Below are 23,672 nucleotides of genomic sequence, written 5' to 3'. Positions count from 1 at the left end.
TACGTATTTTCTCCTTTGAATGCAAATATCCATTGTTTTCACTATGTATCTGGACTTTACCTTCCTGGTAATAAAAATCTCTCATACGACTAAATTTTACTAGTAATCTCTGGGAAAAATAAACACACTCTTTCTAATCTTTACCTGGCTAGGTGACACATTTCACTCCCTCTTTTGAAAACAATCCAGTCTGGTTTATTTAAAAATGCAAATTTTCCCTTGACACCTTTGTTTCTAATCTTCCCCATGTTTACCTAAATAAAATTTCAAACCTAACTTCTTTTCTTACATCAAAGGATTCAGACTAGCTGCCTCTAATTCAATTAAGTCACACACACACACACACACACACACACACACACACACACACACACACACACACACACACACACACACACACACACTAAATTCCAATAACATTTTGGAAATGATTATATCTTCCTGACACCGCCCACCATGGAAATGGTATGTTTCCCGGGAGTGCATAAATAATGTGGCAGGTTTGGGATGATTTGGCTCGAAAACCTGCTGTTGCAGCCAGTGGATAAAACGTTGTTTTACCCACCCGCTACCATGCTTAGTGCAAAACTGGGACGATTCTGCCCTATATGTTTCAATCAAGTCACCTCTTACTCTTCTAAACTCCAACGGATACAAGTCTAGCCTGCCCAGCCTTTCCTCATAAGACAACCCGCCCTTTCTAGGTATTAGTCTGGTAAACCTACTCTGAACTGTTTCCAATGCATTTACATCCTTCCTTAAATAAGGTGACCAATACTGTACATAGTACTCCAAATGCGGTCTTACTAGTGCTCTGTTTAACTGAAGCATAACCTCCCTACTTTTGTCTTTAATGCTCCTCACAGTAAATGATAACATTCTATTAGCTTTCCTGATTACTTGCTGCACCTTTATACTAGCCTTTTGCGATTCATGCACTAAAACACCCAGATCCCTCTGCATCTCAGAGCTCTGCAATCTCTCACCGTTTAGATAATATGCCTGTTTTTTATTCATCCTGCCTAAATGGACAACCTCGCATTTTCCTACATTATGCTCCATGTGTCAGATCTTTGCCCACTCACCTAACCTATCTATATCCCTTGTTAGCCTCCTTACATCCTCTTCGCAACTTACTTTCCCACCTACTTTTGTGTCATCAACAAATTTAGCAATCATACCATTGGTCCATTCATTCAAATCATTTATATGAGTTGTAAAAAGTTGAGGCTGGTAATAAACTTGGTACACTGGACAGGTTTCTTGCTTGAAACAGTTAACTTTGTTTACAGAGCTCCTGAAGAGGCTGCATGCTTGAACCAGGTCCACGACAAGAAAGCTCTGCCCCTAAGATTACCCGCGCTTAGGGCTGATTCATTAATACAATCACATAATCCCTAAAACAATAGGAAAGGTTTTACTTACAATCACTACAAGGCCCCAGCAATGATCCTTTTGGCACACCACTTGTCATATCCTGCCAACTAGGAAATGAGCCATTTATGCCAACTCTGTTTCTTGTTAACTAGCCAATCCTCTATCCATGCCATTATGTTACATCCTACACCATGAACTTTTATTTTCCACAATAACTTTCGATGAGGCACCTTAACAAATTCCTTCTGAAAATCTAAGTACAGCACATCCTCCCCTCTATTCATCACACCTGTTACTTCTTTAAAGAACTCCAATAAATTGGTTAAACATGAGTTCCTTTTCACAAAGCCATGTTGACTCTGCTTGATTACCTTGAATTTATCTAAATGCCCTGCTATTACATCTTTAATAATAGCTTCCAACATCTTCCCTATGGTCAATGTTAAGCTAACTGGCCCTTTTTGAATAGTATTTGCTATTTTCCAATCTAAGATTCCCTGAATCTAGTGAATTTTGGAAAATTAACTATCTCAAAACAAAAACAAAAATACCTGGAAAAACTCAGCAAGTCTGGCAGCATCTGCGGAGAGGAACATAGTTAACGTTTCGAGTCTGTATGACTCTTCAACAGATCTAAGTAAAAATGGAAAAGAGGTGAAATATAAGCTGGTTTAAGGTGAGGCGGGGTTGGGGGGGGGAGGGTGGGTTGGTAGAGCTGGATAGAGGGCCAGTGATAGGTAGAGATAGCTATCTCACTAGCCATTTTCTTTAAGACACTAGAATGAAATCCATCAGGATCCAGGGATTTGTCATCCCACAGCTCCAATAATTTGCTCAATACCACTTCCCTGGTGATTATAATTTTCTTGAGTTCCTCCCTCCCAATTCCTGATTTACAGCCATTTTTGGGATGTTACTTGTATCCTTTATAGTGAAGACTGAGCAAAATATCTATTCATCTGCCATCTGCTTATTTTCCATTATTAATTCCCTCTAGACTTACTTTCTATAGGACCAATGCTTACTTTGCTAAATATTTTCTTTTTAAAATATCAATGGAAATGTTTACGTCTGTCTTTATGTTTCCAGCTAGTTTCTCTCATACTCTAATTTTTGTTCCTTATTAATCTTTCAGTCATTCTTTGCTGTTTTTTTTATATTCTGTCCAATCTTCTGACCTGCCACCCATCTTTGCACAAGTATATGCTTTTGCTTTAAGTTTGATACTGTCTTTAACTTTTTTAGTTAACTATGGATGGTGGGTTCTCCCTTTGGAATTTTTCTTTCTTGTTAGAATGTATCTATGCTATGTATTCTGAAATATCTCCTAAAGCATCTACCACTGGATCTCTGTTGACCTATCCCTTAACCTAAACTGCCAGTTCATTTTCACTAGCTCTGCTTTCATGCTCTTGTAATTGCCCTCATTTAAGTTTAAAATACTAGTGTTAGACCCAGTCTTCTCCCCCTCAAACGGAATGTAAAATTTGATCATATTGTGATCACTGCTACCTAGGGAGTCCTTTACTATGAGGTTATTAATTAATCCTATCTCATGGAGGACATGGTTGGACTCTCTTTTGTTAGAGATTAGACCGCCCCACTATGTTCTATAATTAAGCAAACAGAAGCCAAATTTATACAGCCAGCCCTCATAATTTAACCCATTATCATTCTGGGCAAAGAAAAGCTTTACCAGAATCGATTTCTTAATAATACGGTTTGGGTATTCTTAAATTGGGTGACGAGTCTCTGCTCATTTCAGACACCTGACTGAATGCAGAAATTTATCCTTCAGGAGCCCCAAGCACACAGAGCGAGTCCACACGCTGACATCCAACTGAACAAAGCTGCCACCCATGCTCTGCTAACACATAGGGCCGGATTTCCCCCATCAAAGTGGAAAGATCCAGTCAGGAAAATTCCTTACTCAGCAGACCTGCCTCCTTTAAAAAGGGCACACACCCTCCATAATTCCAATCAGGGAGACAGGGGAAGGATGGAGTCAGGCCCATTGCCTTCAGAGGCAGTTCAGAGGCAGCCACAGAATTGGAAAAGTGCCAAGAAGAGCTGGCTAGAAGGCCCATTCGGTTCTCTGGGACTTTATCCCTATTGTATTAAAGGTTATTAGATCCTCTAGCCCTTACCTCTCACCCCCCACCCACTCTTCATGCCACCTCCATGCCCCCATTCTACATCCACACCCTTCCTGCCCCCTCGATGCCTCCTCTATGGCCCCCCCGCATTCTTCGTATCCACTCACCCAGTATGAATTATAGAACAAATGAGCCATATAACAGTGATAGGTGTTGAAATGCACTTAAAAAAACACCCACTCGGAAATAGGCTTTGAAAAAACAGCTGCTCCACTAACCCTTTAATCGTACAGAGCCATTATAGTATCAATAACAGCAGCTTTACATCACTCCATATCTCTTAATCTTGTCCAAATAAACATACAGACATCAAAAGAAACAGTTCAAAGAAAGAATAGCTTAATATAACCTCATAAAGATGTCAGTCAATCAAAGTAAATGCTCCACTTTCACCTGTAGAAGCAGACCCCTAGTGAATTAAGCTGTCAGTGAGGCTTGGAGTTCAGCCAAACATTCATAATGAGGCCATTTATGAGCTGTATCTACAGAAATAAATGGCCAGACATCAGTGTCTCCATGAGGGCTTAGGGAGAGATGGGTAATCCAGCAACGACCACCCTACCCCAGTGCTATTTTCTCACCTCATTGGTAAACAATGGCTGAAACTTGCGCTCATTGGGCGCACGCATTTGGTAGGCCCGGAAGCGGATGTGAAATGTGCTTCTGGCTGTGATCAGCCCCCAAATGCAATTTCACGCTGGCTGGCCAATTAATGGGCAGCCAGCATGAAACACGCACTGAAAAAGGCTCAGTACTGCTGTGGCAGTGGCAGAAAGAGGGAAAAGTGAGGCTGCAAGTGGGTGCTTCTAATCAGCTCCCTGAAAGCAGACAGCTGCCGCAGAGATGCCACAGGGAGTGGCAGACCTGTACAAACTAAATGAGAAGAAGAAAATGCAGCAAAGTGTATCTATGCAGCACATTCAAACACCTGACAGGAGAATGCAACAAACCTCAGCCACCAGACATTTTTAAAATTATATTTCACCCCAGAAATTTCATCTTGCCCTGGATCGAGGTTGTTGCAAAAACATGAAGCCTACCAGGCTGATTGGCCCATCTGCCAACCATAAAAGCAGACGGGCCATGTAAAATTGCTTTCAATTGACTCCTTAATGGGCTTAATTGCCCTCTTAATTGTCAGCGGGCCTGATGTCTTCTTGCATGATTTCATGCTCTGTTGGGTCGGGCACGCGCCCGCTCAATCAACGTTTTGGCCAGTGTCCATGATGCCCCCCCAAAGGAATTGGTCTCACTTCTGCCGTATAAACAATAGGCCTCCCCAAATCATTTGTAGGAGTTATGATGTGACACTCCTTAGGATGTTTGGGGAAATGTACATGGGCTTTCTGACCATCATACTGGGGCTTATTAGACCAGTTAACACACAAAATTTATGACTGAATTTTAAGGCCGAAAGTTTAGGCTTTTTCATATTTCTTATTAACAAAAATATTCTCATATGTTTATTGAAAATGGCAGAATTATGTAAAGATTTCCAATTTATGATATTTGTCTAACATGGTTATCATCTCATCTACAGCAAGCAAATAATCATTATTTGAACTATCTCTATTAACAATGGTTTTCAGTATGTTCCATGAAGCAACTAAGGTGCTATTTCTTACTCATCAAAAGTTATGAGTATCAGGAGGAGGTTAATTGATAGTTGGTTGTCAATCAGTATGGGAATAGAGTCCCTGCATGCACAGGAACATGAGGGGCTTGGCCTAAATAGCCAAGTGGTTACGGTACTGGGCTTGTAACCCCAAGATCACAGAGTTCAAATCTCACAATGGCAAACTATGAAACAATGTAACATCATATGAATAGGAACAGATGGAAACGTGTTTGTACTCGAAAGAGTTACAATGAGAACTGATAATATGAATGGCCAACTCCTGTTCCTATGTTAACACACAGGCACAGGAACGTGAGGCGGGAGGTGGGGTGGAGCCACACACACAAGCTCATGTACAAACTGACTCATCTGGCTTTAATGCCCATCCTGAATGCCAGAAATCTGTGGCTTTAAAAAAACGCTGTGTAAATTCACTTTGCTTTAAAGCTCAACACTCAAAAGTAACTCATTCTCAACTTATTTCTGTGAAGGAAAACATAATCAAAAATTCAACCACCTTCAGCTGCTTCATCAATTGCCTTCCATCCATCATAAGGTCAGAAGTGAAGAGACTCACAGAAGATTGCACAGTATTCAATTCCATTTGCAACTCCTCACACAGATGTGTCTGAACACATCAAAACCTGGAAAACATTCAGGTTTAGGCTGATCCGTGGCAAGTAACATTTATACCACATAAGTGGCAATCAATGGCAATCCTATGAAAGAAAGTCTATCTATCTCCTATTGATATTCAAAGGCATTGCCATCCCTGAATCCCCACTATCAAAATCTTGGGAATCACCACTGACCAGAAATTCACCTAGAACCGACAGATGAATACTGGGATTCCCAAAGCAATCAAAGGTTGGTAATTCTGCAGTGAATAACTCACCTCCTGACTCTCCAAAGCCTGTGCACCATCTACAAGGCACAAGTATGGAGTGTGATGGAACAATTTTTACTTGCCTGGATGAATGCAGCTCCAACCACACTCAAAAAGCTCAACACCATCCAGGTCAAAGCAGTCTGGTTGATCGGCATCCTATCCACCACCTTAAACATTCACTCCCTTCACCACTGCTGCAAAGTGGCAGCAGTGTGCAAAATCTACAAGATGCACTGCAGCAACAAGCCAAGGCACATTCAACAGCACCTTCCAAATGCACAATCTCTATCACCAAGAAGAACAGAGACAGCAGGCAATGGGACTGCCACAACCTCCAGGTTTCACTCCAAGCAACTCACCATCATAACTTGGAACTATATCGCCTTTCCTTCACTGTCGCTGGATGAAAATCCTGGAGCTCTCTCCCTAACAGCATTGTAAGAGTACCTACAGCACATGGACTGTAGCAGTTCAAGAAGGTGGCCCACCATCACCTTCTCAAGAGCAATTATGGAAGGGCAATAAATGTTGGCCTAGCCAGCTACACACATCCCATGAATGCTTCACAGATAATGGATAGCAATGTGCAGGATCATATTGTGTGTTTGGTCAGAAACCATCTGGGCATTCATGAATCCTTTCCTGTTGATATGTACTGTTAGGTTGATGAGTGTGGCTCTGATTCCCACATGATTCCATTCATACTGTAATGGATTCTTGGGAAGTCTGTTAGTGGTTAAAAATTCTTTGCCCTCTCTAGCCAGTGACAGCCTTGGCTTCGAAGCAGCATCCTCATTTAGAAGGTTAGGGGTTCAACAATTCAGTGCAGTGCTGAGAGAGTACTGCATTGTCCGAGGTGCTTTCAGATGAGATATTTCCTGTTAAACTGACAAAAGATCCAAAGGCACTGGCAAAAGAACATTGTTGTTACATATTGCTGTGTGCATATTGACTTCTGAGTTTACCTGCATTACAACAGCAACTTCACTTGCAAAAGTACTTCATGGGATGTCAGGTGTTTTTTAACATCCTGAGGTATTCTTTTCTTTCTTTGTTCTTTTAGCTGGAGAAGTGATGAAGCAGAAACAAATCAAAGTGTTGTGAGCCATAGGTCCAAACTCATCTGTTCCTGCGAGGCATGCTACACTTACCACATGTCTCTAATTACTACATACCATATCCCAAAATATTATTTTCTAAAACAATCTATCTTATTTACATTTGAATGAATCAATACTATATGCTTCCATCATCTAGCTGGGAAGCATGTTCCATATAGAACCATAGAAAAGCTATAACATCAAAAAAGGCCATTCAGCCCATCATGTCTGCACCAGCCAAAAAGAGAAAAAAGAACTAGCCGCTCATTTTAATCCAACTTTCCAGCACCCGGTCTGTAGCTTTGTAGGTTACAGCACATCAGATGCAGATCCAGGTACCTTTTAAATGATTTGAGTGTTTCAGCCTCAACCACCAACTTAGCCAGTGAATTCCAGAAACCCACCGCCCTCTGGGTGAAAAAGTTATTCCTCAATTCCCCTCTAATCCTTCTACCAATCACCGTAAATCTATGCCCCCTGGTAATTGACCCCTCAGCTATGGGAAGCAAGTCTTTCCTGTCTACCCTATTTAGGCCCCTCATAATTTTGTACACCTCAATTAGGGCACCCCTTAGCCTCCTCTGTTCTAAGGAAAACAACCCTAGCCTATCCAATCTCTCCTTATAGCTGCAATTGTCAAACTCTGGCAACATTCTTGTAAGTCTCCTCTGAACTCTCTCCAGAGCAACTATGTCCTTCCTATAATGTGGTGACCAGAACTGCATACTCCAGCTGTGGCCTAACCAGTGTTTTATACTGATCCAACATTACATCCCCGCTTTTGTATACAATACCTCATCCAATAAAGGAAAGCATTCCATATGCTTTCTTGACTACCTTGTCCACCTGTCCTGCCACCTTCAAGGACTTGTAGGCATGCACTCCAAAGTCTCTCACTTCCTTAACCCCTCTCAATAACTTCTCATTTATTGTTGGCACTCGCCAAATGCATTCCTTCACACTTTTCCAGATTGAATTCCATTTGCCACTTCTCCGCTCACTCAACCAAACCATTGATATCATTCTGGAGTCGACAGCTATCCTCTTCACTATCTTTTACATGAACAATTTTTGTGTCATCTGCAAATTTCCCAATCATGCCACTTACATTTAAGTCTATTAATATATACAACAAACAACAAGGGTCCCAATACTGAGCCCTGTGGACCACAACTGGAAACTGTTTTCCATATGTAAAAACTTCCATCGACCATTAATCTTTGTTCACTGTCACTGCTCCAATCTTGGATCCAAACTGCCACCTTTCCATGTATCCCATGAGATCTCACTTTCCTGACCAGTCTGCCATGTGGGACCTTGATAAATGCCTTACTGAAATCTATGTAGACAACATCAACTGCATTACCCTCTTCAACGTTCCTTGTTATTTACTCAACAAATTCTATTAACTTAGAAAGATACGATCTTCCCTTAACAAAACCATGCTGACCATCCCTGATCAATCCGTGCCTTTCTAAGTGACAGTTCATCCTGTCTCCCGGAATTGTTTCCAATAATTTGCCCACCATCAAAGTCAGACTAACTGGTCTATAATTTTCTGGCCTATCCCTCGCATCCTTTTTAAATAATGCTACAATGTTCGCAGACCTCTAATCCTCTGGGACCTCATTGTATCTAGTGAGGATTGGAAAATGATCCTCAGAGCATCCAGTACTTCCTCCCTGGATGCCTTCAGCAGCCTGGAATACAATCCATTTGCCCTTGGTTATTTATCTACCTTCAAGGATGCCAGTCCCTGCAGTAGTTCCTCTCTCACTATACTTATTATATCTAAATATTTCACACTCTTCCTCTTTAACTAGAATTCTGCATCATCCCTCTCCATAGTGAACCCACAAGTTACCATGTACATCTCTGATAGGGCCTACCTTTTCCTTAGCTATTCTCTTGGTCTTAATGTTCTGGTAAAACATCTTGGGATTTTCTTTGATTTTACCTGCCAATATCTTTTCGTATCTTATCTTTGCTTTCTTAATTTCCATTTTTACTTCACCCCTGTACTTTCTATACTCCTCTAAGCTTTCTACAACAATAAGTCTTCTGTGACTGTCATAAGCTTCCTTTTTTCTGCTTTACCTTGACCTGTATACTTCTGGATAGCCAGATTTTGCAGTGCCACCCTTTTCCTTTGTGGGGCCATGTCTTCACTGTGTCCGTAGAATCTCGCCTTTGAATGCTTCCCACTGATTTGACAGCTTTTCCTTCTAATAGCTGTACCCAGTTGACTCTCGCTAGCTCACTCCTCAGCTTTGTAAAATTTGTCTTCCCCAATTTAAAACGTTTACTCCTGTTCTATCTTTGTCCTTTCCATAATTATGCTAAATCGAACTATATTATGGTCACTATCTCCAAAATGTTGCCCCACCACTACTTCATCCACTTACCCAGCTTCATTTCCTAAGACTAAATCTAGAACTAACTATATTAGACAGAAAAATCCCAGTCTAACTCCTGGGTAACTACAGAACTGACCAAATCAGTCACACTTACCTCTCAACTTCCCCTCAACCCCCTGAATATTGCCCTACACCCCAATCCAACTTGAAGTGACTCGGCTCCATCCATTGCTAATCCTAACTGCCACCCCCAGCGACCTCCTGACTAACCCTCCTACCCAACTACTCCTTCCAACCATGCTAATCCTCCCTCTAGCTGACTACCCTCCTGATCTGAACTAGTCCCTAACCTGACCAGCCATCTCAACCAGGCCTGACTACCCCTAAGCCACCAACCTCACTCATCCAGCTATCCACCTCACCCACCTGCCACCCTACCCACCTGCCACCCTACCCTCCTATCACCCCACCTGCCACCCTACCCACCTGCCACCTTACCCATTTGCCACCCTACCCACTACCACCCTACCCACCTACTACCTCACCCACCTATCACCCTACCCACCTGCCACCTTACCTACCTACTACCCTACACACCTGCCACCTCATCCACCTGCCATCCTACCCACCTGCCACTTTACCCACCTGCCACCCCACCCACTTACCTCACTCACCCAATCCACTTACCCACTCAGCTCATCCACTTACCTGCACTACCACCCTGCACATTCATTAATTCACCCATTCACCTATTCACTAACCTTCTTATCTTCTCCCAACGTTCCAGCACTGCAATGAAGCTCTTCGAAGGATCTTATACCCTGCTTTTCTGTAGAAGCTGGGCTCAGAAGCCCCAGCAGGAAATGCAGAGCATTGTCTAAGTGCAGAAAAGCTCGAGCAAAGCAGCAATCTGACAATGATTGCCATCTCTCGGAAGATCCAGAGCAACTTAGCAGGTGGGTGAGTATTATGAGGCGGCAGATAATGTGTGCCAGGCAGATCAAATCCATGAGGGAGACTTGATCACACTATCACAATGGTTTTGCAATTTGTATTTATTTCAAGACGTGTGACTTGAATTCAGAAGCACTATGTCCACCAAGACTTCAGATTTTAAAATAAACTAAGTTAAACATTTATTAACAAAAGAAAAGATTTCAAGCACTTACATAGGCCTACAATTTACTATGATAATAGTTCCTAAAGCCTCTAACTAATCTAGCTTACAGTTACACCCCTATTAAGGCAATGGTAAAAAAAATAGATTTTTAACAGATGCCAGCAAGTTACTACAATATCCTGGACAGTAGAATTCGAAGTGTCTTTTCCCAGCTTCACTTTCTGTAGAGAGCAGGCTTAATTCACAAATACTGGAGGCTTCTCACTCTCCTGATAGATCTTACAATGCCTTCCCTGACACATAGGGGAAAATTTTCTTCCCATTGTGGGGCTTGTGCGGGGATCGACTGGGCACCGTCATTTTATATGGGCGGACCAATTAAGGCCCACCCAGTGTGATGTGCAACCGGAAGCGCTGAGTGCTTCCAGTGCGGGTAGTGGGTGGGTGGGGGTGCGGGGGGGTGGTTGCCTGAGTCAGGAAGTGCACTCTCTCGCGCATGCGTGCAAAAGAGGACAGAAATCCCCCTGAGGCACAGAGGTGCATCTCTTTGAAATTTAAACTGCCCTGGTTTATCTAAAAATGCAAATTCTCCTTACCTTACATTCTAAGACTTCAACCAGGTTTACCTATTTAGCATTTCAGCCTAGGTTCTTTTGATGAGTTAAAACCTCCAGACCAGCTGTCTCCAATTCAATTAAATCCTACACACACACACACACACACACACACACACACACACACACACACACAGAAACTATCCAAAACCCACTATTAAGCTAATTTTACAATAAATCACAACAATATTATGAGAATTATTATACTTTCATGAAAGTGAGATGGCAAGTGAGTAGGGTGGCAGATGGGTAGGATGATAGATGGATAGGGTGGCAGGTGGGTGAGGTGGCAAGTGGGTAGAGTGATAGGTGGGTGAGCTAATAAAATAGACAGCCAGGCCGGCAAGTAAAAGATCACTAGCAGCAGAAGGCCATTGCTGGGGACCCTTCGGGACGGTCCCTGCAAACAGAAAGCAGGAGGGTGGGTCTGTGAGAGGCTAAAAGGGATTTTGAGGTGCGGTGGGGATCACCCCTGCTCCTCCTGGGTTGTAAGGGGCTGAATGAATTATTTACCTTGGGAAGCCGGCAACTCCCACTTCCCTTTCACTGCCAAGTTTCCTAGTCCCCGAGAAACCTATGTTAAATTCAAATTGTACTCCATATTGTATTTTAAGAGCCCAATTTAAATAAGTGTTGCCTTTCTGCATGGTGGGACACTTGGACAATTTTAATTAATAAGCCTAAAATGAGAAGTATCTGGAATTGAATGCATAAAATTCCACAGCTGATTCTCCAATTAATGCTTCTGTAGACTGACACTCTGGGGATAAATGCAAATTCACTGAGCTTATCCTTATGTCCTACTGTTAAACCCTACTCATTCAATGACTTGTAGGAAAAGGTTTCTCACTGTCCTAAAAGATAAATTCAACAAAAAACATCATTAAATGCTGCTGAACACCACATTGCTCTTAGCAGAATATGTTTGACATACTGATGCCAAGATTGTTAGCTCAGTCTATTACAGCTGCACTATTCTGCTTCCTATGCATATGAATAGACCCCATTAAATACTTCAAAGAGATAAGTGGTATTGTGTAAAAGTGAGAAGTCAATAACTCTCAGAGATATGTAAATTGCAAAGTTCTTGAAAGAATAATTGGAATGTGCTTTGCGATCTTCATTTTTGTGTTCATTAAGGTGAGGGATATTACTGCTGAGGAAAGAACGTTAACTCTAATCTATACCATCAGGTCTAATATTTGACTGGTGAGCTTCTAGTAGGATTCTCGTTTATCAACAGTGCATTAAGAACTCTTAAAATTGATATAACATTTATTAGGCCAAGACAAAACTCACTCAATTGTGCTTCAAGAATGTGTTTTAAACCTTGACCTTATTAGATCATCACAATGAATTTCCCACAATAAATATCCTTATGATCTCTTATAATGCTGCAAGTTTGCAATGAATTATAGATAAATTTGCACTGCAGGCAAAAATGTAGTAGGAATTGGTGGAGATTGCACAACATCATTTCACACATGCCTTTAATAGTTATCAAATAGAGACTTTAATCCCCATTATTTTGGACCCAGCTCCCACAAGGAACAGTATGTCACCAGGCCAATCATCTCCAGTGTTTTAGTTATTGTTGGAACTATGGGGTGAAGATTTGCCTCGTTTCCTTTTGTGATTTGATGAGAAATAGCAAACAAAGGAAATCCTCACGGGATCTTTATGAGATGTTAACACATAATAGCCTAGGGGAATCAGAACTGAATTTTGGATGCTGATTTTTTCCCCCCAGAAAATGAAACTAAGTGATCTATCACAGCATATTTCAAGGCAATATTGTTTTTATTTACGTAATATCACCAAAGAGTTCAAATAGAGAAATCATATTGTTATGATATGGCAAGTGAAATGTGCCAGGCAGACAAAATCCACAAGGGAAGCTTGACCACGTTATCACAACGATTTTGCAATTTGTATTTATTATGGGAAGATTTGTGCACTGAATTCAGAAGTAGTGAGTCCACTAACACTTTTAGTGATTTTTAAAATTAAATTAAAACATTTATTAACAAAAAAGAATTCAAACACAGATATAAGATTACGGTTACTTGATATTATAACAAATCCCAAAAGTCCTAATTAACCTAACTCTCCACAACACACCCTCTTTAATGCAATAGTCCAAAATAGATTTTAAATGTACATAAGCAATCCAGAAAGGTTACCACAGCACCCACTCGACAGTGGAAGTCCAAAGGCTTTTAACACCACTTCAGTTACTAGGCTCAGCAGACTTCTGTAAAAGTGGCTAGAGGCTTTTTCCCAAGGCTGCTTTACACAGTGTACCTTTCAAGATGTTACAGGGCCATCCCCCACATAACCTTCCATCTTTCTTTATATATGTTTCTCTCCCCTTAATGTGTAAAACCTCATTGTTCTACATGTCTTCGGAAGTTTACTTTTCCCATAAAAATTTTTCATGTTGTCAATATGGCCTCTTTCCTTTTGGGAAAAATAAACATAATAGCCTTGCCCTATTTATCTTGTTAGTTGTGAACATCTCACCATCCCTTTGAAAATCAAACAACCCCTTCACTTATCTAAAAATGCAAATTTCATTCACACCTTATCCGTGGAACCCTCATCCCCACTTATCGATCTTTACACCTAACTCTTCTGATAATTTCAACCTTGTAGTCTATCTGACTCTAATAGAATTAAATTATTCACACAGACAGGACCATCCACACTCACACCCATAAACCTGCAAAAATATTACGAAAAACATTATAGTTCATTACAATATGCACAAGCCCAGATTGGCAATGTTCCTCCATTGGTGAAGAGCCTTCCCACTAACAGTCTGCTATTACTTCCTACGGTCAACTCCGTGATATTCTGAAGGGGAAAACTTCTGATATGTGCAGTTGTCTTGAGAAATGGCAGCTTCAGACAGGTGAACTGCCATCATCGCCATCCCACTGGGCCAAGGATCTGTGTCTGTATGAAGCAGTAGACTGGCTGGTCTAATGACAGCTGTTAGATCACAAAAGTTTTGATATACTCCAACATTCATCACGGCCAAAATGGTCTTGCAGCCAATGCTATCTATTCTTTTTCCCATTGCCACCAGAGAGATAGGGTGAGATTTTAATTCATTCAAAAGCCACCCGCTTTCACAGTGTTAAAATCATCTTTTCCCCCATACACCTTGCCCAGTTTTTCTACAGTTGTTAACTGTTTTCTTGCACTTGATGCACACTTCAGGCCCATGATGAGATCCCAATCCCATGCAGAGCGAACTGTAGCCTTTCATGCACTGATGGCTCAATGGAATGCCTGTCTCTCCCAACCAACTGGTTAAGTTTCCGTGCTGTTATTCGCACACAGGGAAGGTTAGCAGGAGGGCAAATCTAACCAAGCCTGCCTTTTCCATTGATGCTACGAGCCCAGCTGCCCAGTCCCAGTTTGCTACACTCGTAGTATTGGAAACATAAGATGAAATTTATAAAATGCCCTGGTTTACGCCACAATTGAGGAAAACCTCACAAATGATATACATTTTCCCGTTTAGTGATTTTCACAGAAACGTTGAGCATGAAGGGTTGTTTAACAGTGCTTCCCCTCACATGACACATCCTTCTAACAATCAAGTGTTTCTGTTTAAATTATTACTTCAGGTACATTCTTTTCACAAGCTGATATATACAGATATCTATATATTTATTATATACATATATATATTCATGGTGATGAGATGTGATATAAATAGCAAATAATGAATATATGGTGGAGAAGACTGACCTGATAGATTGCCAGGCTGCTTTCCGTCATTGAGGCATGATAGCAATGTCAAAAGATTAATGATCACAGTGCGATTACTGGAATCTTTACAAGAAATTATTTGCAGTTAATTACCAGGTAATTCTACAGGCAGTTTGCTTTCTACTGTTAAAATATTATTAAGCTTGAAATCTTCTGACAAACGACTTGTAATTACAGAAAAAAGGAACAATTCCACACATTGCCTTTTATGAAAAGAATGACATCAAGGTCAAATTTTGCAATGTTTTACTGGAATTTTAGCATTAACTGGAGTGATTATACAAGCTATTGAAACTGTGATACAAGAGTCAGCGATTAAAACTATAGGGAAGAAGTGTCTCTCACTGTGTAGAAAATCATTCATTTTTTTTTCAAAAAACATTTAACAAAATCTCTTAAAGGTACTTTTCATACATTTGCAGTCATAGTGCCTTGTTAAGATAGAAATGCTCAGCCTGCAGCTTCATGAGCCTTTTACATAAAAGTTCCTGTTCATAACAATGCACCATCAGGTAGATTTAGTGCTTCTTTTCTCAGCATTCAAGTGAAATATCCTGACTGTGAAATTCAGCTTCTTAGCTCCCTATTTTTTGGTGCTGTGAGTGCCGGTTTAACTCCAAATTGGCATCGGTGTCACACGCACACATCTGGTGTGAGCCGAACCAGGTACCATTTTGCTGTGGGCATTAGCACGCACACAGTGAATGACCACCTGAAGCAGCAGATTGTGATGCCAAGAAGTGCGTGATGCTGATTTGATATCAGCAATGCCATTTTGGAGATGAACAGTCCAGCCTACACTCTCTCTTATCCTCACACAGGTGAATACATATTGGGTTGTAACTCCCGGTGGAGTGGCAATTGAGTCAGATTGCCATTCCACTAGTAGTTCCTTATCTAGAAATTTGGCTGCTCCTATCACACCCAACCTTCCAACTCAGGCTGACGAGATCAGTGTCGTGCAGTGGGTTCCCAAGACCTTCTGTCCAGGGCTGCGGTGTCAGAGGTAATAGGACATGCCCTTTTTTTATATGGCACTAGCTGCCGTAAAGCAGGTAAGTGTAAAGCTGCAGCCACTGAGAAGCCATGGAAAAGCTAAGTTCATAAGGTAAGTGGGCAGGATAGGAAGTGGGGAGTGGTAGGATGGGTCAGTGGTTTGTGTGGCCATTGGAGCGAGTCAATGGGGGTAGGTGGTCAATGGGGTGGTTGGGTGTTCAGTGGAGGTGCAGTCAGAGTGTGGGGATGTAGTCAGGGGATGGGGATGTAGTCGGGTGATGGGGAGGGCAGTCGAAGTGGGGGTGAGATCAGGTGGTGGGGAGCAGTTGGGGGCTAGGGGTATCATAGGGAGGTGGGGAGGGCAGTTGGGGATGGATTGTAGTCAGGTTTGAGGTGGGCAGTCAGTGGGTGGGTGTGTAGTCTGAGTTAGAGAGGGAAGTCAGGAGGTGGGAATATAGTCAGGGGGTGGGGTGAAGTTGGGGGTGGGACAGCATCAGGAATCATGGCGATGTAGTTACTGGGTTCCTTGGTGGACCGGGGGTGGGGGGGGGGATCCCATGGGCTGTCGGGGTTTGGAGTGTACTTGGAGGTGGGGGTAATGGGGGGGGGTGGTACTGGGTGGGGTGGTGGCGGGGATCTGGGGGATACATGGGGTGGCGGTGCTGGGAGCTAATGGGTGTTTGGGGGTTAGTGGGGAAAGTCCGATGGCCAAAGGGGGGTTGGGGGAGGTGGGGGAAGTCCCGTTGGGGGTTGAGGTGGGTCAGTGCACTAGGCACCCAAAAGCTAGAAATGGCTTTAATTCTCCTCACTTTTTCTGGTTAACTATTGATGTAACACAGCCCAAAGCATACCATTTAAATGGTATTTTTGGATGGTTCCTATTGCAGGGCAATTGCCCATCAGAAATTTCAACTTCCCAGGCAATTGCTGTGCAAACCTTACTTGGGAACCTCCAGAGCGGGGAGTAGGGGGGCATTCCCCAGCTCACCTTTAGGATACTGCCCAGAAACACTGCCCCGGAGCTTGAAAGTTACGGACCATTAAGTAACAGGAAGGAACCCAAGCAGTGCTATTTAATGGGATCATCAACTATTTGCACGTTAATTGTTGTTTGATTTCTGCTGGCTGTAACTGCAATTATAGAAGTGTTTTGTTGTTTCTAGGATTATATAAAGTTGATAAAGTTTGTAGGAAGGGTAGTGGCAGGTGTTTAAAGACTTTAGGTCGGGATTTTCTGGCTTTGTCTGCTGCTGGGATTGTCCGGTCCCGCCGAGACTCAATGGACTTTTGACTGGGCGGGACCGGAAAATCTCGGCCTTTGTCTTTGAAGAAATTTATCAGGCCTTTTATCAGGATTTGGAACAAGCCACTTGCTCAAAGACTTGGTTGCAGTTCCCCCCTTGGACTACATCATGTCAGTGAATAAGCTGAAACTACACAGAACTGGACAAGCAACTGAAAGAGGGAGGAGGAGGAGGAAGATTAGAGCTTTCAGCAGGATGCCATATCCAGCCAGGGTGTTCAGGGAGCATTTCTCAGACCTGAACCTCAGTGAGGAACAGTGTGTCAGATGTGTTGCCTTCACTAAGTACATCAGCACTGAAACTTGCCACCTGCTATCGCCACATCTGTGGCCTCACTGCAAGGTGAGGACCACGTTGTTCGTGGCTGCAAGTGGCATAAATGTTTATGCCTCTGCTTCCTTCCAGGCTGGAGATGAAGGTATTTGTAAAAACCCAAATCTTCTGATCAGTGATGACACCATTGTACCCAAAGCTGATCAGTCAGAAAACTGCCCACTTGTCTTGTTATGTTTAAAAGAGTCTGATTCCATTGCAACATCCAGAAGAACTTGCTCAGCCTAAGAATACATGCAGAGACCTGTAAAGAGGATCAGCATGGAAGACACTACCTCTTTTTTATGGCTTTTGCTGCCATATGGTAAATTTAAATGTTCAGTTCGAATGCTAGTGAATGGGTGAATAGATGAATGGATGAGTGAGTGAATGAGGTAGATGAGTGGGTGAGGTGGGTTAGGGTGGGTAAGTGGGAAAGGTGGGTAAGTGGGTAGATTGGTGGGAGTGGGTAGGTGGGTAAGGTGGGTAAGCGGGTACTTAGCAACAATGCAAAAATAAAAGCCACCCCAAAGCAAGCTTTCCAAAACAGATTCATTGAACACACTGACATATTGCATACAAAGTCAACTTTTCAACCTTGTATATTCCTTTAGTACCTGCCTTTCATAATGTGTTTGGGTGCTGTGGCTGTCATTATTGAGTAGAGTGTGCAAACTGAGAGATATGGATGTGAAGCATACAGCAGTGCGAAGTATGTGAGGGTGAGATGAGACTGTGAATGTTAGGTATGAGTCAGGACTGATAGAGATTGCTGTTAGGTGAGTGATCGGGGTGGGGAGTGGGAGTGTGCCGAATTGAGCGATGAGGCTAATAATGCAACAAGTGGGATATGGCATTTGGAGACACATTCACATACCTTGAACACTCGAGTGATGTCAATGAATTCTTTGTGGCACTGTATCCTGGTCCTGGTCCTCGAGTCTGGACTCCTGCCATTGACCACTATGGCTATCTGGTTCCACTGCTTCCAGAATGTTTGCCTGACAGGCATATTAGTCCCTGTGGGTAGATTGTGAAGAAATGCAGCTATAAATATTAAGGTATAAGAGAATCCAAGTGTAAATAAGGGGTTATAAGATGAAAAAGAGTGATTCTCCTATTAAGTAGGGATTAAAAATTAAAAGCAGAGTTCATCTTCTAGACAAAAGGAAAAGGTTTAAAAAGTTTATTAATATGCCGAGACATAATTTTGTACTCAAGCAACAACATCCTGTAGCATAGAATATGGTATATCCTCGAACACAAGGCAGCTTTGACAAAAACAGGAACTGAACTTTAAATCACCTCAGCAAGTCATTGATAAATTGTAAGATACTACAATCTAACAACGGGTATCCTTAAGGATGGTCCTAACCAAATTTGTTAAATGAATCCTGGAAATTGGTGTTGATCACTGTCTGCACCTTTCAGTGTCCTATTTGATTGAAGGATGTTGATGAAAAACAAAGGATATTGTCCAGCATAAGTGCTCAACATACTTCCTGCTAGTTTAGCTCTTTTAGGGTATAAATATTGGAACTACACTGGGCCAGAAATTTCCCCCTGTCAGGGGTGGGTTGTGTGGGGGCAGGCATGAATCCAATCAGCACCCCTAATCAAGTCTGTGTCGCCATTTTACATGGGCAGGCCAATTAAGGCCCACCCATCATGATGCGTGCCTGGAAGCGCTGAATGCTGTCTGTGCGGGCTTTTGGAGATCCCCTGAGTGGTTCCCTGTGTGCGTGAAAGAGCGCAGAGATTTGTTTGTGTTTAATTTTTAAATAAAGGTTTTTTAAACTTTTAAAACATTTCCCCTCATGTGACACTATCACATGAGCTGGGACATGTCAAAGAATAAATGTATCAATTTTTATTAGATTTTAAAACACTTCATGAAACCTCATCCCGCCCGTGGATGCAGTTTCATGAAAAATACAAAGGACGCCTGGGCTCTTCCTTTGCCAACCTTAAGGTTAGATGGGCAGGACATTAAATTGAGTTAATTAGGTTTGAAATGGCCTCAATAGGCCTTTGACAGTTCGGCAGGTATGCAACCGACTTGGCTGCATGCCCCTTGAACTAAAAATCTAAATGACGTGTGGTGATGTCGGGATGCCCGCCCGACATCACCATGCATCATCTTACGTGCCGGCGAGTGGTCCCCGCCCCCTGCTCACCCATAAGAAATTGCTGCCCAGTGGGACTTTCAGATTTGCTGGATTCACTCCAGCATCTCTCAGGTTAGATTTGCTGCTGTAGTGTAATGATGACAGTTCTCCATTTAATTGGGATACAGTTATCCTTGATAAACACTTGGAGATATAAGGTAAAACTACTTTAAATATTGATAGATATCTTAAATATCTCTCTGTCACCTTAATAAGACCTGGATTCTCTATTAGAAAATTAGATAAACTAGAACTGTCAATGTTGTAATTGAATTACATCAAAAGTGAATTGCATGTTCAGTTCTTTAATAAACTTTTAAACAACTTAGAAAATGTATTGCCTCATATTGTCTGCTCTTCAGTGGAGAGTTACATTGTTAAGGAGAGATGCCCAGACCCTTATAATATCCGGGTTGTTATAATCTAGCTAAAACTTGTTAAAAAGGCTATCTGGAGGGCGGCAATTTTCTCTGGTGGTTCATTTCTTTCGGGAAGAGTTGGATTGGTTCTTCAGACTCATTTAAGCATCTGTGAGGTCAGTCTTTCTCAACCTTAAGTGAGAGTGATCATCCGAGGAGTATGCCTGATCTGGAATAGTCCCCAAAAGGGACTAAAGTTATAATCCACTTCAAGATGATATCTCTCCTCCTGTACACCTGCTGACCAATGCCTCCAGTGTAGCGTAGGTAAATCCTGGATTGTGGGCTCTGCCATGTTATCCCATCATTCAATGTTTCATATGCCAAAATCACTTTTAGAATGGATTCCAGCACCTTCTCCAGTGACTGTGCACCTCCCCTTTCAAAGGTTCAGACTGGTTTTAAATAGCACAGGTTGGCTTTAACTCACACTAGCCTCTTATGATTTTTTTTCCCTGGCCAGACGTGCAGCCACTCAACAGTGCTCATAGTACTGGTTGCACACACAGTTATTTAATTTAACAGGTAGCACGAAATTTGTATACTCCATGCATCAGAAGCAAAGTGCCTGGCATAATCCCACGTTGCAATTCCTGTGCCCATTTTCAGGCTCTGCCAATTTTGAAGCCCCATGTTTTCAATTGAATTTATATGTCATCTTGGAAATCTAGCCAATCTCAATGTAAATGTCATTATGCCCCTTCCACACTTCTGAAGTGGTTACCTGTGAAAACTAATAAAAAATAGCATAAAAGCAAGGAAAATTGCCATTTGGGCTTTTGTTGTTCAAAAGTCAAATGAACTTTCTGTGTTGAGGGGTGGCACAAGTTTCCAGTGGTGTCAGCTTCTGGGGCAGTGTAAGGTGCTGCCATTGATATTAGACCTCTGAGCACAAACATGGATAACTTTATTTTTCCCAGGGCAGAAAACTGGGGAAATGGCTCTTAAGTAATTTTGATTGTTTATTTATGGTTGTGCACATTTAAAAGGCAAACTTCTGAGGCTATAAAAATGAAATACCTCATTGATAAAAGTGTCGTGAGAAATATATATTTCTGCCAACGTTAATATCAAATCTTGAACTAAATCAGCATCTGTACATTTCTAAAATACAGGACAGGACCGATTTAGTTTACCTCCATGGTGTTATGTCCTTTTTAAATAGGAACATAGGAACATGGAAGCAGAAATAGACCATTAAGTCCCTCAAGCCTGCTCTACCATTCAACTAAATCATAGCTGATCATGTACCTCAAAGCCATTTTCCTGTGCTATTCTCATATCCCTTGATGTCATTAGTATCTAGAAATCAATCAATCTCTGTCTTAGACATACTCAGTGAATGAGCTTCCACAGCCCTTGGGGGTTAAGGATTCCAAAGATTTATGGGAAAGATGGTGGCAGAGTGGTATTGTCACTGAACTAGTATTCCAGAGACCCAGGGTAATGCTCTGGGTTTGAATCCCACTGTGACAGATTGTGAAATTTCTGGAATTAAAAGATGACCATGATCAATCTGGTTCAGTAATGTATTTTAGGGAAGGAAATCTGCTGTCCTTACCTGATCTGGCCTACATGTGACTCCAGACCCACAGCAATATGGTTGACTCCTAACTACCCTTTGAACAAGGACAATTAGGGATGGGCAAAAAATGCTAGCCTAGTCAATGATGCCCACATCACATGACAAATAAAAAAAGCCCTCTGAGTGAAGAAATTCCTCCTCATTTCAGTCCTAAATGGCCTGCCCCTGATTCTGAGGCTGTGTCCCCTGGTTCTAGTCTCCCCCAGCAGGAGAAGCATCCTTTCTGCAGCTACGCTGCCTAGGCCCTTAAGAATTTTGTAAGTTACAGTCAGATTATCTCATTCTTCTAACTCTAAGGAATACAGGCCCCATCTCCTCAATCACTCTTCATAGGACATCCCAGGAATTAAGCAGGAGAACCGCCACTGCACTCCCTCTATCACAAGTATATTCTTCCTTAAGTAAGGGGACCAGAACTATACACAATACTCCGGTGTGGTCTAACCAAGATTCCACACAATTGAAGCAAGACATGCTTATTCCTGTACTCAAATCCCCTTACGATAAAGGCCATTTGCCTTCCTAATTATTTGCTGCACCTGCAATATCATTATACTAATTTCCAGCTGTGAAGTTAAGCCTGTGATTTAAAATGCTTTGCTTCATTGGTTTAAATGTCATATAATACGACTTAGTGCACACAACATTCTCACTGCTTTGTAAGTATGTGCCGCCTACACACATAAGTCTGAATTAGTAAATGTATTTTGATGCCATAGGAACTCAAAGTTGTTTCTCATTCTCATTATTCTCAATACACTCATCAGAAGAATTTCAAAGTAGTTTCAATATTCAAAAAAACAAAAAAAGATTTAGTTACTGTAATATTTCCTAAATTAATAGCCGGAACAACATGTCACAAATGGAGCCAAGTTGTCCATGGCAACTCTATTATTAATTTTACTTATTTGACAGGCATCAATATGAAAAGTTGAAAGTAATATTACATTTTAACTGCTGGTGACATTTGCATCACCTCAATATTAGAACAACGAAACAAGATTATGATGGAAAATATAAATCAAGCATTACATCTTAACGGTTTAAAGATGTCATTTTATTTGATATAATAAAAACAGGCAAGACTTTGAAAGAGATTCCTGTCACCCTTAAGCATTTTGTTTTCATTATTCCCCAGATATCTTATCTCTTTCACTGCTTAGCCAGTCAATGTATATTTTGGAGGTAAGATCCACTAAGTCAAGACTGATACCTTTGGCCATTCATCAAGCTTAAATTACATTAGCTCAAAAATCTCTCTGAATAATATCAAGATTCAAATCTTCTTTTAAGAGGTAGCACTATAGTTTATAATGCTTTATTTTGGCAGAAGAGTCGTGAATCAGAGGACACCATAGGTGAATGGCAAAAGAATCAGAGGCGAGTGAGGAAAAACCTTTTTTCGCAGCAAGTGGCTAGGATGTAGGATGCACTGCTTGAGAATATGGTGGAGACAGAATCAATCATGGCTTTTTTAATGTTTTTGGTTATCAGGTTCGCTTTGTCTGGCAAACGCTAGCTGCCCCCTTAATTTTAACACATTAGTTGGTGCTTGAAACAATATAGGCAGGGAGACTGTTTAACTGAACAAACTCTGCTGGTTTATTGGAAATAAGAACAGAGCATTAACACCATATGTGCTTCTCCAATCACCTCCAGCTCTAGACTTACGATTACCCAAGAAGCCCACACTGTGTAGCGATTGGTCAATACAGTCACATGCTCAACTAACTACATTCTCTTAAAGGTATATAGGACTCCACTTTACCACATCCCTCCCCTTTTGGTTGAAAGTACAATTGATAAGCATCACAACATCCCAATTATTTACATGAATAACTATTTACAAGTTAAGTCTCTCACGAGGCTTCCTC

The sequence above is a fragment of the Carcharodon carcharias genome, chromosome 11 (assembly GCF_017639515.1).
Source record: "Carcharodon carcharias isolate sCarCar2 chromosome 11, sCarCar2.pri, whole genome shotgun sequence".
NCBI lineage: Eukaryota > Metazoa > Chordata > Chondrichthyes > Lamniformes > Lamnidae > Carcharodon > Carcharodon carcharias.
The sequence above is the reverse complement of the archived record's forward strand: the minus strand, read 5'-3'. Positions refer to the sequence as shown.